This window comes from Hetaerina americana, unplaced genomic scaffold (genome assembly GCF_022747635.1).
Source record: "Hetaerina americana unplaced genomic scaffold, ioHetAmer1.1.p SCAF_38, whole genome shotgun sequence".
NCBI classification, from domain to species: domain Eukaryota; kingdom Metazoa; phylum Arthropoda; class Insecta; order Odonata; family Calopterygidae; genus Hetaerina; species Hetaerina americana.
In genome coordinates, this window is record NW_027286963.1 from 1,023,403 (window position 1) to 1,035,998 (window position 12,596).

The 12,596-nt window shown below is 37.8% G+C and overlaps 1 protein-coding gene across 1 annotated transcript in view; it reads left to right on the top strand.

Annotated features, from left to right (window-relative positions):
* Positions 1-698: 698 nt before the first annotated feature.
* The window catches only part of LOC139691584 (prion-like-(Q/N-rich) domain-bearing protein 25), a 41,865-nt gene continuing 29,967 nt past the window's right edge, over positions 699-12,596 (top strand). Inside the window, exon 1 of the mRNA XM_071589476.1 lies at positions 699-867. The gene's annotated coding sequence lies outside the window, so the exon portion shown is untranslated. The remainder of the gene's footprint in view (positions 868-12,596) is intronic.

Sequence of the window (12,596 nt, forward strand, 5' to 3'; positions counted from 1 at the left end):
GGAAACCTCGGTGCAAACTCGTCAGTTAATCTCTGCTCACCTTCTTTGAACTCTCCAAGCGAACGGATACAACCTAGACTATTCGCATCGCTATCGCGGTTTTCGAACGCACTGAGTGCATGACGAGAGACGATTTTTCGTCACGCTCTGGACGAAGAGAACAAATCTCAAATCTTGCCATCAATTCGCGACCGTAACCGAATACCCAATGAATGTGTTTCTGTTCCTTCTCATAAAATTTCCTCGCCGGACATTCTCCTTATCAAGAAAGATGGACTCAGTTTATAAGAGAAGAGACACTGTGGGTTCTTAAGGGAAAGGGCGTTGGACAATCGACCGGAATGTTTGCTAGCATGTGTGTGTGTGTGTGTGTGTGTGTGTGTGTGTGCGTTTAAGAGATAGAGATAAAAAGGGCAGCCATATGCCACGAGAGTTGGAAAAAATGTTTTTTTTTCAAAATGAGCCGATTGGTGGACAGCGTAATTGTGTGTGCTTGGGGCGGAGGTGAGGGGAACAAGATATGGGGAAAGGGTGGTAGGTAGATTGGTGGGGGGGAAAGAGTAAGGGGGAGGGTACTGGGAAATGCAGGTGGACGAGGTAGGGGGTAAGGGGAGGGATTTGGGGACTTCTGGGAAGGAAGGAAGGAAGGGGTTGGGTGGGGTGGGGTTGTGGGAAAGTAAGGTGCCGCAATCTCTCGCCTGTCACTGTTATCACCGAAGCCTTGGGAGTGTAAGGCCTTCTTTGCCCGTAAGAAGAGAAAGAAGATAGGAGGAGAACTAACTGACCTCTCGGCCAGTGGACGGCGTACCATCATCATCTTTCCCACTTCAACCGGGTTCCTGCACTCCAAATACCAAATATCCAAAGGTAAAGTGAAAGCTTTCTCTTTTAATAAGGTCGGGCCACCCTCATTTCGAAAAGTCTGTTGACACTTCACCAGATTGCTGTTTTATTCATTTTTGGAAGTCTTAATGATCTTCATTTTTCCCGTAGCTTGTCCTTAAAAAAAAGTGTCAAACCCGGCCATCTTGAATGGGACGGTATGAGTTAGTAAAGATTGCTTTAGGAAAAGAAACATTTAAAATCGACACGTCGATTTAAGAAGCGCCCAACAGATGAATTGTTTTTAAATATCATTCTGGCTTCTAGATTAGATTTTATCCAAGAGAAACGAACTTTTTGAGTGATTTTCGAATGCGGCGTGTCGCAAGACCACGTGGGTAACAATGTGGAATAATGTGTTTCAATTGCGCGCGCGCTTCCGACGATGCCGTTGGCGGGAATCCATTTATTTTTGTAGTACACTTTTAAGCGTCACCCTCGAACTCACGCAATATGGCGGACACGCACGTGCAAGGCCCCAAACCTTCTTTAGTCTAATTAAAGTTGTTACGTTGTGTATGAATAATACTACATGGACAAAGGAAGTATCTGTGGCTTTTGTTGTTCTTTTGTGAATTTGCATATGAAGGAAAATCATCCATCATCCAAAACCAGATGTTTTCCTTTTCCCACGAGTTAAATTGTTGTTTTAAAAAAACCTCACTCCAGACATATTATTTCTTTGTTTTCGAATTTATCCTTTGCTAAATGGCCATATTGGCGAACCGTTTAAATTATTAATTTAATTTTGAAAATTGTATAAATCTGGGAATATATCAATTGATCTCCTATGACATGAAAAGTAAAATTTAGTATCGAGACAGGAACTGTGGGCAAAACGGATTACGTTCACGTGGTCAAGGTAGCACCGAATTTAATATGTGGAGGTTTAAGAAAATATCTCATTTAAAAAACTAATATTTAAAAATGTCATTCTAACGTATTCCCTCTTGTGTTATACATATGCCTTCCCACATAATCTGGCGTGGTACAAGCGTCTAAAATTACAATAAATTTGTGTTTATCCTCTCGAAGGATAAAATGGCGGTTTGACTCAAATACATCAGGCAGTTTTTACTAAGTTTGATTTCTTACAAAGTTTCAAAGTTAAAGGAATATGTTTATTATCTTCTGTCAAGGAATCATTGTGTATTTTTTCCTTTGGACAAATGAGGATAAAATATTCGCGTTGTATGATTAAATTTAAAAATTAATAAAAATAGAATATTTCATTAATTTATATATCTTCGATGTACGTCGCTATTATACATAATCTTCCAGGAGTTTATGTAAAATTTGTTTGTTAGCATTATTTTCAAGTCAATGATGTATATGCTCTCATGCTGCCAATACAAATGTATTGGCAGCATGAGATGCTTGAATTTGAATAAGCTAGAGCGACAAACTTTATAAACATTTTCAGTGACAAAGCCATATATATATACATATATATATATATATATATATATATATATATATATAGAACCATAAAGACAGTAATCAACCCTAAGGTTGGTTTGGTAGGTGATGGTAGAGTTCACCCAGTACTAAGCCCTACGCGGCGTGTGAAATTCACACATCAGGTTAGGGGGGCCAGTTCCTTTCCCTGCACCGGTTATGGTTTCCCAGGAAGATCTGGTACCCGAAAAATCATACAGCTCGGGTGGAGCTGCAGGTAATCAGAGACTTGCCTGGGAATGGAACCCGGGACCCTCCGGTCAGTAGTTCAACGTCCCTGGTAGTAGTCCCTGGACTACCGCGACCCACATATCCTGTATATATGATATATTATATACATATTATTTATTATTTGGTCCATCATTTAAATCTTGGGAATGATAATTGAGGTGGTTTCCCGTTGCCTTCCTCAATAGTGTTTTTATTACGTGACACGTTTCGTCTGGCTCCTAACCTTCGACCTATCTGGCATGGGTGACCCTACCAGGAGCAATTATTATTACTCCCGCCAGCACAGCTCTAGGGGTCATCGGAACGCACAAGCCCTTCCACCACGTCAAGGTTGTAGTCCAGGTAGGGTATTAATATATATATATATATATATATATATATATATATATATATAACACTTTTTGAAAGACTCACGGACGTGAATAATAATGTATAACACTTAGCACTAGTGGACACAGACAAAAACACAGAAACACACAAAAAAGAGACTCACTATTTTTCGAATTTTCGGTGGTCGTTGCCACCTTTATCAAGGAGGAGAGGGAAAGAACTCCTGAGTTCTGAGTAGAGTTCTGTCCCTCTCCTCCTTGATAAAGGTGGCAACGACCACCGAAAATTCGAAAAATAGTGAGTCTCTTTTTTGTGTGTTTCTGTGTTTTTGTCTGTGTCCACTAGTGCTAAGTGTTATACATTATATATATATGTATATATATATGTATATATATATGTGTGTGTATATATATATACATATATATATATATATATATATCTGCATATATATATGTATATGCATATATATTTATGCATAGATATATATATATTAACTTAAGCAATGCAACTGTTCCCTTCTCTTTTATATCATGGCTCGATTAAACAGAGCTCTTCTGGATTCTAGTGACGATTTACTTTTGAAGGCGAGGCCACAACGTGAAGATAAGAGAACATCTCTATCGATAAGATCGATATATGGATTTCTTGCTTGCTCACACGGTTCCTGGCCACAGCGGTAGGGAATATTATGTATGACAATATGAACTAGTCGAATTTGTGTAAAAAGCTAATGCTAAACCCATTTACCCCAATGACCGGATACGTAAAAAAAAGAAAATCCCTGCCATACGCCAGAGAACGGAGTTGTGCAATTTAAAAAAAAACACTAATCAAACAGAAGACAAACTCTGTATCTGACCAAGCCAGGGGGATAAAGTCATATTCTACAGATAACCGCTGGCACATGAACTACCGTATCTAAATGGAATTATACTTCTTTGTGTATACAAGAGGAGATGTTAGAAAAAATATGGGCAATGGAATAAAGGTCAGATGAAATAATGACAAAATATTTCGTTTGTTGGAATGAGAAAAGAAAAATAATGGGAAGGGCATAGTTGCATAAAGTAAACGAAAATTGTCAACACATCTGTGGTCAAACGATTGAAAACAATTTAAAAAAAAGCCTCTTTTTAAAATGAAACATTAAAAAATCCCTTTTTACAGGAAACTTTTGAACGTGACTGACTTCATTACAGCGGCCATGTTTAACATGAAGCGTTTGGATTTTCCGTCAAAGTTTTCGTTCAGGACACCGCTCGAAAACGTCTTCGATTTATAATGTTTCTGAATGGACTTACCCAATCACAAAATCACGTCAAGATAAGATGCACAGCGCTACTCAACTGTTGGGAATTCGTCTAAAGAGTGCAACCATGAAGCATGTTGGTCAATTCTTTTCAAAACGTTACGTTGTTAAGACACCTCCAAAAATAAACAGATCTCTACTTTGGCGGGCAGCATATTATCCTGCAGTTTTATTGTAAGCGCGAATTTAAAAGTGCCTTAAATGGAGTGTCATCACGAAATATACAATCTGAACTAAGTTTTTACACCAATTGCGAACCACTTTCGGTGGTTCTAATCGAAGAAGCATGAAAACATGTTTCATGGTAAACAGTATCCTTAACCTAGACAACTGTCAAATGTATGGCGATACAGCTAATGATTCCATCCTTGAAATACTAATGAAAACAGTAAACATTTATCGACTTTCATTGATAATAAAATGAATAACATTTGTCACCGAGAAATTCCTAAGAAGATAAGCGAATAGGGATAATCGCGTTTTGAATAAGGTTGCCATATTGAAATGGATTAAACAATTGCATGATGTGTAGGGAATTTTTAATTTTGATTTTATTTTTTACTTTTGATCTGTAAACTTTTGAATTCATTTTAATATTTAGATATTGGGATTAAAATAAAAATAAAAAACCCGAGGTTCCTTAAACGCATTCTGATCCTTTTCCGAATAATGCCTGTTCCCTTTGGTCTGAGTGAATTCAATACTTTATTAATGAATCCGATAAATTTAAAACTATTTCTTCAATCATCAATAAATTTCTAGTCAAAACCTTTTGGTAAGATTAAATAAACTGATTAGATTTTCGCCGAAATCTGCCAAACTATACGTAGTGACCGTTTCGGCCATTTATTTCTAAATGTGTGGTGGTGACGGCAACACAATCTATTGCACAATATAACAAAAAAAAAGTGGGAGATCTGAGAATCGTTTTATCTTAAAACGCTACACCCTATTCTGGTAGGGATTTCAACTATCTAGCCACGAAAGTGAGGAAATATTTTGAGGCAATTGCCTCCATTGAGTTTCATTTCCAAGAATTCGGGAATATTCGATTCAGTGGCGACACCGCTACGGCATTGTTGAGTCTCGGCACTATTGAGAATTAAACTGCGAAGCACAGCGAAGTTTTATTATTCTCGATAAAAAAGATTCAGGAATCGAGTTATTAGCGTAGGATTTGAACCATTTTGCGGAATAATGATATTCTTTTGTCTTATTCCATCCATCAATCACCGTGCATAGCACAAAATGTCAAAACATTTATTGTCTTTTGATTTTTAGTGTCTTTTTTTTTTAATGGGACACCATGGAAATCTCATGATCGTTAATTCTCTCCGAATTCCACAAGTCCGGTTGCATCCTCGAGGTTTACTGAAAAGTCGTAAACAGCATCCTACGTCATACATTGGTAACCACTTCCCGCCCACCCCTCTCAACGGAGGAATCGTGTGGCAAAGGGTGTTTTCGCTGCATGATATTCACGTGCGCACTGAAGACATTTTTGTAACATTCCTCCGAGGGTAAGGTTATAAGTTATCGGCCTGACAATGAAAGGCTGCGATTTTCGGTTAAAAAATTATTTCATTTTTCTAAGTAATCTCCCTTGACTGAAACACATTTGGTCCACCGTGTCTCCAACATCAATATTCCTTCCCGGAAGTGAGAGACTGTGAAAATATCCATCTACGACCGTCTCAACTTCTTCATTGGACGCAAAGTGCTTCCCAGAAAAGAATTTATTCAAGTTTGGGAACAGATGGAAGTCTGAGTGTACTGAATCAGGAGAATATTAGGGGAATAACCGAGCAAATTGTACCCCAAATCCCATAGTATTCCCCCGCCAACTTACCTTTTTGAGCAGGTTCGTTGCCCTGGCGAAAGATGATTTATTTTGTCTTCATCTCGCGAATTTTGGCATTCAGCTGGTCAAGAAGGTTGGAGTAATAATCGCCATTAATATTTCTCCCTTTTTCATGGTATTCAATGAACAGGATGCCTTTCGTATTCCAAAAACAAAACGATCGGTTTCTCTTTCTTCGGCGCTGAACCACCGGCTTCCAACCAGAACCAGAATGGCTAATCTGCGTAAATAGCCGTTTATATCACGATAATATTTTCCGCGCATTTCGTTAATCCGTGCTTAAACATTCATTCACTAATACAGATAATCGAGAGTTCATTTTAAAAAGGTTTGAACCAGCGTACTGCAGATTCTGGTATTTCACCGCTTCATAATAAGTCGTCCTGATGATCTAAATCACCAGTCCAGGGGTTATAAAAGTCCATTTCCCGGAACATGTATTTACAAAAAAAGACTCCTCTAGGTTTATTTTCGTGAGCATGATGAGATAACCATTAATAGTCTTAATCTTTCCTGGCATGGTCGAAGCAGCGATCAAATTCCGAAACGATAAAATTCACGGATCGTTCTGTTTGAATTACGGAGAGACGAGATGGTTAAGTATAGATTAAAAGCGAGTCGATTAAACCACCGTGTCAAGTTTACCGGAGCAGTATCAAAGTTGGCGTCAAAGACTTGCGGCGCGAAAAACGCCATATCTTTTTTCGATTCATTGTCCGAACGGTAAACTTCTGTAGACACGGTGCACTTCAGCCGTTGCTTGGCGCAGGAAAGAGAAATAGGGGACATTTGACTCCGGAAGTTAACTTGATTGTCCTATTTGACTTTCAATGCATTTGAAAATGAGTTCAGCGAACAGTTTAAATTCGATTAAATTGATTGTTTATGTGCTAAATTAGAATTGGAACAATTCGTGTGGAGAACAATAGAGGAGATAAAAATTGACGGAAAGGGAAACAAAAGAAGGAGGTCTTAGCGTGGTAGTTGGTAGATAGACGTCTGCACGTAGAAATTCGAAGAATTCTGGGTAAATAAATGCAGGAGATACTGAGAAAAATCATAAGGCTGCTGAAGATGTTGATATATTGAAGGGTGAATTCTGGTAAAGCGATATAGAGAGAGAAAAAGTATGCGTTTAAGTATTGTATGGAATCAACGGAGGTAGAAAATGGGTAGGGCTAAGTAATGAGTAATTGTTATACATAGTATAGGGCGTAAGGATATTTTGTGCTATTCTAATTATGGCCTTGGATTGTAGTAATACACAGCACCATGGCCCATGAAAAATCCACCTCGGTAGAATAATGCTGACAATAAATTAGAATTACTTAACTACTGTACGGAGCATACTTAGGGACATTTAATTTAAAATTTAACTAGTTATGCCTACTTTATATGCAATAGGTTTTCAATCTGATTCAAGTTTGAAATCTGAAAACCCGATTAAATTCATTTCAATTAAGTTGAATTAGAATTAACTTTGAAGTCGATCTTCAAGTTGATTTAACAAATATATTTTTACTCCAGCCTGTAACCATAAACACAGTAATCAACCCGAAGGTCGGTTTAGTGGATGATGGTACAGATCACGCAGTACTAAGCCCTATACGGCGTGTGAAATTCACACATCAGGGTAGGGGGGCCAGTTCCTTTCCCTGTGCCGGTTATGGTTTCCCAGGAAGACCTGGTACCCGAAAAATCACTTTAGCTTGGGTGGTGCTGCAGGTGCCCAGAGTGCCTTTCCCGGGAATCGAACCCGGGACCCTCCGATCAGCAGTCCAACGCTCTACCCACTGGACTACCGCGATCCACATATTATATATATTATATACATTTTATTATTAAATATATTATATATATATACATAATTTTCTTCATAAGATATTAATGATTTAACTGAAAAATAAAGTACCAAGTCAGTTATTTAACATAATGTACACTTATCATTTAACTCGTAACCGTTTGAGGCTAAGAGGGAAGGTACAATTCGCAGATCATGATTCGACGTAAACAGCCTATTACGTTGTCACACTCACTGTAGACCTTGTTGGCGACGTTATAAAATGCTAATACGCCTTTTAAATAAACATTATTTAGATAATAACTCTCTACTCAACTAAATAACGAAATTTCTCTAATGTTTTCAACCAAGAGGTTATGTTTTATTGAAAGAGAGACTCAGCTTGAAATACTAAACCGTTAAAATTCAATAATCCTGACAAAAGACGTTCTTACCGTTTGTTTACGTTGTTAGGACGCCGCTACAAAAACAAATCACTTATTCTTTGTTACCGCCGGCATAAAATCCCGCAATTTTTAAGTGACCGCGAACTTCAAATGCCTTCAATTGATAAATATAGTTATATTTTCACTCTCGATTACGTTTGACTTCTCTAGCGGCGCACTTAGAATAGTTGTGACAGAAGAAACATAAAAATGCGTACTGGCGTATAAAATATATTTAAACCTAGGCATATGTCAAAATTATGACTATCCAAGAAACCAAATTATTTACAAGCAAGATTTATTTTGAGGTTTGTCGGTTCAATGTATGAATTATTAAAATTAATTTTCAATAAATAATATTCCTAAGGAGGAGGATAAAATAATATGACGTCAATTTAATCGCGAAAAGATACATTACGCTCGATTCCTACCGCGAGAGTAAAAATGGCGGGGCAAATTCGAAAACGCGTTTTATTCGGAAAATTATCTCCTGAGAAAGGAATTCCGTTACCTTTTCGGTGTCATCAGCGATCACTTTGCAGAAAAAAGATAATAGGATACTGGAAATTCAACGGCAATAATTTGCGCTACTTCTGCTAAGGGCGTTTTTCTGACTCAGATTTCCGATAATCTTCTATACATTAATCTACTTAACTGGAAGAAGAAAATATTTTCCCACCACGTAATCCGTATTCGGAGATTTACTAAGCACCGAGAGTCATCCATTAGATTTAAGACAACAAACGGGGAAAAGAACGGAAGATACCGTACATTCACTTCTTAGTCATCAGGAGATAATTTTGTGCCAACTTTGTTTCGTTAATGACTAACTAACGATAACCCTCGAAGATGCACCGGAAAGTGATTTTTTTTATCTCCTCTTTCTGGTCAAGATAGCAAAATTTCTCCTTAATAGTAAACCTTAAATTTTCAGAAAATCCTTTCCACCCACGTCAAACCTAACCTTTTTCTGAGATCACTAGACATTTGAGTAAGTTTCACCCAGATTCCGTCATCTTATAACGAAATAACGATTGCAAAGCCTTTGACATGTGTTTAAAATTGGACTTCTATTCCCGTTTAATCCTTCGTTCAGTGTCATTAGTCTGAATTAGTCATTAGAAATTCGACTATTATATTCTGGAACGTTCGAAATATGAGAAGTCGACTGTGTTCTCGAAAAAAAATATTCATAAGATATTATGTGATGTACAAATTGAGATTTCAGTATTTTATTTTTATCATCTTTTTAGTCTCCTCGATTTGGAATAATGAAATAGTAAATAGATCGAATTAAATTTTTTACGAAAAAATTTCCAAAATTATGAACGACAAAAAAATATAGCCATTTTTGTATTCATTTACTTTCTAATATATTTTAAAATCACGTACTAAGCACATATTAAGGACCATTTGAGAAAAGCAAGGAAAATAGTTTTTTCAAATATAACCGAAGTGTCAGAACTTTTACATTGTTGAACCAAATGATGATAGGCTATAATTACTGGGAATAAAATTGAATATTGTGTGGATTTTACGCTTTAAAGATTACTGCCTGTTGTTTAACCTTAGTTAACACGTTACAGTCTTAATGGTTAAAGGATAACCTGTACGTAAGGGTGAAACGTAAGAATTTTTCACTTCCTTGCGTTTCCAGCGTATTCGTCTTATTTTTTCCTCCATTTTGAGAAATATCTCTGTTTTCTACCATAGGCTTCCGTCACCATCCTTCCAGAACCACACATCGACACGTTTAAAAACGATGAACAATAAAAAATCCTCAACAGTTTTCTCTTTTCCACTTTTTTACGCTGACATAAACTCAAGCTCAAAATGCCGGAACTACCTCCATTTGACTGAACAAAATGCCAAGAAACTGAAAGCTTCGTCAAAACTAAGATTGGTTTGATAAATGAGGAAGGAGTCAACCTAATTACAAAGCCTTACATACCGTTGTCTCTTTAGCAGTGATGATGTTGAAAATGTTATGTTGAAAATGTTATGTCGAAAATGTTATGATGAAAATGTTATGTTGAAAATGTTATGTTGAAAATGTTAAACTCCAAGGTACTAATGCAGGAGGGATCATTTAAATAAAGTCTCAGAGATTTAGTGTAGAACAGATAGATTTAAGATGTCATTTTTTCAACGAACGATTAGGGATCAGAACAACATTATCCGACCGCGGTAGGGTCTTATTAGGGTCAAAATTAGTCTGTATTCACCCCCTGCCACACACCCTATCTGTAGCTTCAAAGTAATACATAATGTAGATAAAATTATAGAGATTAAGTTTAGAGCAGATAGATTTAAGATGTCATTTTTCCCACAAACGATAAGGGATTAGAATAACGTTGTCCGAACGCGCTAGGAGGAAAAATTATTTTGCGTCAAAAGTATCCTGTTGTGTAATACCCCCTGCCACACACCCTGGAGGTGACTTGCAGGGCACCGTGTATGTATATGTATGTATAAAGACAAAGGAGCTTTCATATGTGGAGAAAGTAATTGGTGGCAGGGACGTTGGGTATGTAATTTAAGAGAAGTCTGGTCGAAACTTTTACATGGAGCGTAGTTTAGTGCGACAGGAAAACATAGTAATTGAAGCAAGATGACAGACATAGTACATTGGAGGCTTTTGTAATGCTGGTTTGGAGGAACATGAAAAGAAGAAATGGACAGAATGGAAAGGTGGGGGTGGAGAGAACATTTTTGGAAGAAATCCAAAGGAGACAGGAAAGATGGGTGCAGACATTATTTTGACTGGCACAGGGATGTTGAAGGCTCTGATAGAAGGGAGAATGTAAGGCGTGCAAAGTTCAGGGAGGAAAAGGAAAGTGATTTTGTATGGAACGAAGGGAGGAAGGAAGTATCCGGAATTAAATAAGGGTTTATTATAGTGTGGGGTGTTTGCCTTGTCAGACGAAGCTAAGAAATTAAGGGTTGTTCATTTGGTCTCCATATAAAACCTTTGTTAAATGGTAGACTACCAAATAAAAATTAACATAATACGATATGCGAAATTGACATAACTACGAGGTCTGTCCAATAAATACATGAACTGAGACCATGATAACTTTATTATGCAAAATTTAGTCTACCTCTGCATTCTGTCTCCTTCAAAGTACTCTCCATTCGTTGCTATCCACTTATTCCATCATCTTCTTTTCCACTGTTTTAACCCACCATTGGAAGGAGAAGTCCTCTTGGCAGTTAGGCGTTTTAGTTTTCTCGTCGTTTCTCGCTTTATTTTGTCTACATCTTCCCAGTGATGTCCCCTCATTGCATTTTTGCATTTTGGGAATAGAAAAAAGTCTCAGGGGGCTATATCTGGCGAATAGGGAGGATGATCTCAAGGATGTTGATTGAATTTTTTGTCAGAAACTGGCGAACAATCAATGCTGAATGTGCAGGTTTATTGTCATGGTGAAGTATCCATCCCTCATGTTCGGTTGAAATAGTGTGCACTGTTGATTTTCCTAAATTCAGTTCATCAGTTATCATTCGGACAGTTTTTCGACGATCGCTAAGGACAAGGGACCGCACACGATCAATGTTGTCGTCAACACAGGTGGTTTAACGTCGTCCCGGCCTTGCAGCATCCGTGGCGTCTTGTCGGCCATCTTTAAAACGCTCAATCCACTTGCAAAAAGATGTTTTCCTCAGAGCATCATCACAGTAAACAGCTGACAACATTTCAGTAATTTCTTGATACCTTTTACCGCACTTCACCAAAAAACTTTATGTTGATTCGTTGTACCGTGATTTCGTCAAATTCCATTTTCGACAAACACAGACGGCTCATTGGGTGTCAGACAACTAGCGCCGCTGGTGGGCGGGGCTTAGTCAGCGTCATGGCTGCCAGGTTGCACCAGTCCGCGTATTTATTGGATAGACCACGTACAGTGGGACTAATGGGGTTTAATCACACGTTCAGTTAAGCTGGGACCGTTCCTTTCCCTGTTCCGTCTACGACAGATTGGGTACTAGATGTCGTTACCTAGATCTTGGTCTAGTTTTCGAAGTAAACTTACAAGTCCTCGACCTAGTTCTGCTCGACTAGGGGCTTTTCTATGAAAATGAAAGTTCCAAATTTTTATCACGCATAAATTTTAGAAAAGGAGAGATTTATAATTATTCAAGTCTTATACCTGTATGCAATGGTTTTCATATGGCTATCAAAATGACGAGTGCATTGGATAAACTTGTACGCTGGCAGACCTGTTCTGAGAATCGGTCGGCATATCGTATAAACAACTCTATTCCATTTAAAGATTGGACGTCAACTCATTTTTCGAA